We start from the raw sequence: 6000 nt of genomic DNA, 5'->3' as shown, positions 1-6000 counted from the left end.
GGGTACTCCGCAATGAAGCGGGCACTTCTGGGAGGCTTCATCCCCGCACCACACTTGCTGGCTCCGATCCCGGAGAAACGAGGCAATCCACTGTCTCTGGCTCACTATATATATATTTTACTAGCCCAAGGTCACCCAGCTGTGGTGTGTGGGAGTGCCCAGGCTAATCTGAATTCCCCAAAAAAGCCTCCACAGCTCAGGCGGTAGAGCTGGGAATCAAACCCGGTTCCTCCAGATTAGATACACGAGCTCTTAACCTCCTATGCCACTGTGGACTTACAAAGACTTGAGGAGGCTAGCTCATTTCTTTTTTCCCCCATCCCTTCTTTCCTTCCCTGAAAGCTTCCACAACCTGCCCTCTTCTTCTTCTGCCTCTCCTTATTTATTTATTTATTTATTTATTTATTTATTTATTTATTTATTTATTTATTTATTTATTTATACATACATACATACATACATACATACATACATACATACATACATACATACATACATACATACATACCTGCCTTTCTGCCCTCGTCAGGTTCACTGGCACCTAACAAAAACATAGACAATAATGTCCTAAAAAACCATACATCATTAGAACAATTAGAACTTAAACTAAAACATATATACAAACACACAAACACACAGAGAAAACAAACAAAAGGCAGGAATGAAGGATCACCAAGGGGAAGGTAAACAGAACAAAAAGTCTTTACCCAAAGGCAGAAGACAGCAACAGCTGAGTCTCCCTTGAGGGAGAGTTTCAGAGTTTTTGTGCCATGACTGAGAAGGCCCATTCCCTGTTTGTCACCAGTCTAATTTCATAAGACATAGGTTCCAAAGATGACCACAGTGGCTGAGTAGGTTCATAAAGGGATAAGTGATCCTTCAGATCTATAGGTCCCAAGTCAGTGCATCTAATCTTAATACAACTGGAGCAAGTATCACAGTGGCCAGATTTTTTTTTCTGCCCAGGAAAGGCTATATCTGGCTACCCAACCAAAATTGATAAAAAGACACTCCTAGCCACAGCTGTCAGCTGCTTACCCAGCAGTAGGCCTGGGTCCAAGTGAATCCCCCAACTATAGATATGTTCATCCAAGAGGAGTTCAACCGCATCCAGAATGGGTGACACTTTAAATCCCAGCACAGAACTTCCCCTCACCTCTAGTCCTTTCGTTTTGGGATTATGCTTCAGTTTATTAGCCCATGCCCACTTCATATTTGCATTTAGGCACTGGTTCAAGGGTTCTGCAGCTATTTCTTCTTTCTCTCTTTTCCATCTCTTCACATTTCTATGCTTTCCTTCCCATCCATCAAACAACCTACCTTTTGTCTTCCCTACCCTTATTTTCAGCTACATTTATCAAGTTTCTTCATTTTAATCCCACATTTCTCCACAATGGGGATTTAAAGCAACTAGGAGTATTCTCCTCTCTTCCATTTTATTCTCAAACCATCCCTGTGAGGTACATTGAATGAAAAATGTATTAGTAGTTTAAAGTCACCCAGTAAACTTCCTTATTGATTTGAATCTGGATGTCCCAGGTCCTAGTCTAAAGCTCTAACCAATTCACTACACTGGCTTTTGTGGGGTGGATGCTGTTGAATAAGAGCAAGCTGCCAGGCCTGGGTAGGTCATGAGAGTCAGGTGGTAGCCAGTTGCCTGGTAGTTACTGCTGGACCTGACTGCAGTGAGTCATCCCTCAAAGACCACAAACAGCCCTGGAAAGAGCCATGCCCTCTGCCTTTTCCTGACAAAAACCATGGCTTGAAGGCCCAGCAACCCCCACAACAACCACCCAGAGGAAATTCTTTCTTAAAGCTTCTAGTGCTGCTTTTGTTATTTTAGGGAGATTTTTTTTGTAGATTTTTGTAAATTTCAGATTTTTCTGCAAACCTGGGTATTTTTAGCTTTGTTGGAAAATATTTTGTGTCTATTCATGGTTCTAGTCTCTCAATTTAGGTATCCACAGTTTTGGCCACATGAAGAATTAAACATGTTGATGCTAAGGGCCATGTAGTAACCCAGTCTCAATTCTACTTGTACTTGATTACAGAATGGGAATGACGGAACAGGGCAAAAGTGCCTTCGTGTGAATACTGTTTGGGTCTAAGTTTGCAAGCCATATAAAAATATTTAACATCCTCCACCCCTCCTGTTCTCAACAATGTTGTCAAGTTGTTATGTGTGAAACAGCTTTGTCAGATCTGCAGCACTGATCATTGCATTTGGGAAGCACACCTTTGTTTTAATGAGCTGTTCCACAATGGACTGGCAATACAAAATATATTCTAGCACAAATTGTTCACAGCAGTATACAATGAAGAAACACAAGCCCAGACAATACGGGACTGTCTGAGCATTCATTATATTGTCACTACACTAACAATACATCCATTTTAAAGAAAACAAGAGAAAAAAAGGAACAGAGCTCTAAAAGTCATTTTAAAAGGAAATGCCTGATCAATATGATATGGTGCTGTCACATATCCTACCACATACATGGAAGGTGAAGCAAATGGCAAGTTAAGGGTCTAAACTAGTCTGAACTGAATGATGACACTAGAGGGAAGGAGCCAAACCCCATGAGGCATCCTGTCAAGCAACTGCCCCAGCTGTACTGGAAACACTGCTGAAGGGATCCTTTCTTTTTCTCCCTTATTCACACCACATCACATCTTCTCACTGGTCCTTGCCACTGGATTCACATTGGATCCAGTTTTGTAAAAAAGAAGTGCCACTCCACCAAAATAGAATGAGTCTCTCCACAGGATTAAGTTAGGCATGCCCTCTAACTGGGTGTAAAGTTTATAATTTTAAAATTAATAACATAACTGCAACTATTGCAACAACAATATGGGAGACTATGAGGCCTTCATCAGAGGAACTTTAATAGCAATGGCTGCTGGAAAGAAAAAAGAGAAACAAGAATCAATTTAAAATGGAAAAATGGAAACAATTGACATTAAAGAAGGAAAACATAACTATTTATGGAAGAAGAAGAAGAAGAAGAAGAAGAAGAAGAAGAAGAAGAAGAAGAAGAAGAAGAAGAAGAAAAAGAAGAAGAAGAAGAAGAAGAAGAAGAAGAAGAAGAAGAAGAAGAAGAAGAAGAAGAAGAAGAAGAAGAAGAAGAAGAAGAAGAAGAAGAAGAAGAATTTGGATTTATATCCCCCCTTTCTCTCCTGTAAGGAGACTCAAAGGGGCTTACAATCTCTTTTCCCTTCTCTCCTCCCAGCAAACACCCTGAGAAATAGGTGGGGCTGAGAGAGCTCCAAAGAACTGTGATGAGCCCAATGTCACCCAGCTGGCTAATCTAGTTCATCAGATAAGCATCCACAGCCCAAGTGGCAGAGTGGGGAATCAAACCTGGTTCCTCAAATTAGAGTGCACCTGTTCTTAACCACTACACCACACTGGATTAAAAAGTTATTAAGAACCATGCATACTCAAGACAGGAAACATATTTTGAGAGGTAGTTTGCTAAGAATATGGTTTCAATGCAGAAGTAAATCTGCTAACTTCATGATTGACTTCATGATTGATATCTCCAGTTGATATTTACTGTGATAACAGCAAAGGAAGAAAAATATGCTATTAAATATGGTTCCAAGTAATATCCCAATGTTATATAGTGACTTATTCAAGTACATGGGCCCAACTACAAGAGTAACATTTGCAGCAAAATGTAAGAAAGAGAAATATCCAGATTTGAATGAATGGATGAGTAAATTAATTGAATATGTGACTGACAAAACTAACATCCGAATAGTGGAATTTTAAAATAATTATATAGAAATATAAAGTTTAATCAAGTTAAACCAAAACAGAAGGTTTTGATAACCTATGCTTTGCAATAAATGTTATTAGATATGAAGATACATTGAAAAGATAAAGTAATGTAACTCAACAAATGTAAATTTAGTTAATAGGGTCCATGCAAATTGTTTGAAAAAGAACGTTTATGTTTTATGTCTATGTTTGTTTTGTATATTGAAATTAAAAAATTAAAAAAATTACCACATGACTGTAATGAACCTGATTTGTCCTATATCTGGTTTGCTTTCCTTGCAGCAAAACCAGTTGGGGGGTAGGAGTGTATTGTTCCCAAAGTCTTACTTAAGTTTATTTACAGTCATAGACCAGATCAGAAAAGTATCAATCATTGTTCCCAAAAGGACAGAAAAAAAGAATAACAAAATGTTAAGTAAATAACATATAACTTAATTTATTAAAAAAAACAGAGGCTCATTCCGCACATGCAGAATAATGCACTTTCAAACTGCTTTCAGTGCTCTTTGAAGCTGTGCGGAATGGCAAAATCCACTTGCAAACAGTTGTGAAAGTGGTTTGAAAATGCATTATTTTGCGTGTGCGGAAGGGGCCAGATAGAATTCTTATATTAAATTGGATTGTGCTGGTTTAGGAATTCTCACACACCTTTTAACTAAAGCATGGATGCATCACATATGTATTCCACCCCTTGGGATCTCGCCACTACCACTAACATACCTATTAGCTTGCCAAGGGCCTCCCTCTCCAGAAGAGTATAGAGTGCTAGATCTAACAAAAAAAATGACTTAATTTTTCATGTCACTTTTTTGAGCAGAGTTTGGCACGACTGAGCTAATCTAACACGGGCCTTGGACACTATGAAAAAGCAAGTGCAAAAGATTTGCACAAGTACTCTTCTGCTTGAGAAGCCTAGAGAGGGAATTCTGGCATCTCCCTGTGTAGAAGGCAGAATCAATGAAAGTAATTTATATGAAAAGGCTGACAGCACACATGGATGATGTACAGCAGTATAAAGTAACAGTGAAAACGTTAAGTAAAATAAATTTTCTGCATGGAATATAGCTCAGCACTATAAATAACAGTTAATTAGATGAGGCTAAAGTCCACTGAAGACATATTTCCCCCTTTCAGATATGAACATTCCCCAAAAGTTTAACATTCCTTAGCAGAGTTGTCTAGACATTGGCTGCGATTCCTTAGAATCTTATTTCCTCCTATGACTCAACAGTTTTCAAGGGAACAACCTATTTTTCAAACTATTGAAACCCAGTGTGGTGCCATAGTTAAAGTGTAGACCTAGTATCTGGGAGACCCTGGGGTGGATCCCCACTCTGCCATGAAAGCATACTGGGTGCTCTTACACCAGTCATGTACTCTCCATGTAACCCTACCTGACAGAGGATAAAATGGAAGAGAGAATGATGTAAGCTACTTTGGGTCGCCATTGGGGAAATATGTGGAGGTATAAGTAGATTTTTGAAAATATAAGCCACTCCAGCTTTTAGACCCACAGTAGTTTTAGTGAAGATCCACTAAATCCATCTAAGTTCCTGGCTTGTACTTTGACCTTTGCTCCATTACTAATACCTGCATTTTCAAGAGCAGCTCTCATATATGACCAGTACGTTGCAACACTCCTGCATCCCAGAATTTCAGGTAGTTAAGTGACCTTCTGATAAAACTCTCATTACTGATGCTGAATCCTGGATATTGACTTATTTTACTCATTACCAACCCAATAACTATTGCAACTGATTCAGTTCAAACATTAAAACGAGATTAGATCTAGAAGGATTCAATTTAAGATATGTCTGCACAAACACAGCACACACAATGGCTGGAGGAGAGCAAAATATCATTCAAATACACTTTGGATTAAATTACAATCCAAAACCGACATTAGTAAAACAGATTTACAGCATTAGCAGAAGCTTTAAAAGGTACCGTATGTGTGTGAATAAGTACATAGCATTCCATGTTCTACCTTCTGGAGTAAGAAGAAATCACCATGTTTGCTTCTATTTTTGCTGTGTATCATCAATGCTAGCAGACAGTTCCCCTTTGTTTTCCTATGCATACAACTCCAGCAAAGTCTGCATTTCTAGCTATGTTATTTTCTTATACCAGTCTTTAATGAGGGCAGGTGCATGATTTACCACTATGGTGTAAAATGATACATTCACAATACCTGGGTTTCCAAGATACCAATTATT

Source organism: Sphaerodactylus townsendi, linkage group LG09, assembly GCF_021028975.2.
Source record: "Sphaerodactylus townsendi isolate TG3544 linkage group LG09, MPM_Stown_v2.3, whole genome shotgun sequence".
Taxonomy (NCBI): Eukaryota; Metazoa; Chordata; class Lepidosauria; order Squamata; family Sphaerodactylidae; genus Sphaerodactylus; species Sphaerodactylus townsendi.
The sequence above is the reverse complement of the archived record's forward strand: the minus strand, read 5'-3'. Positions refer to the sequence as shown.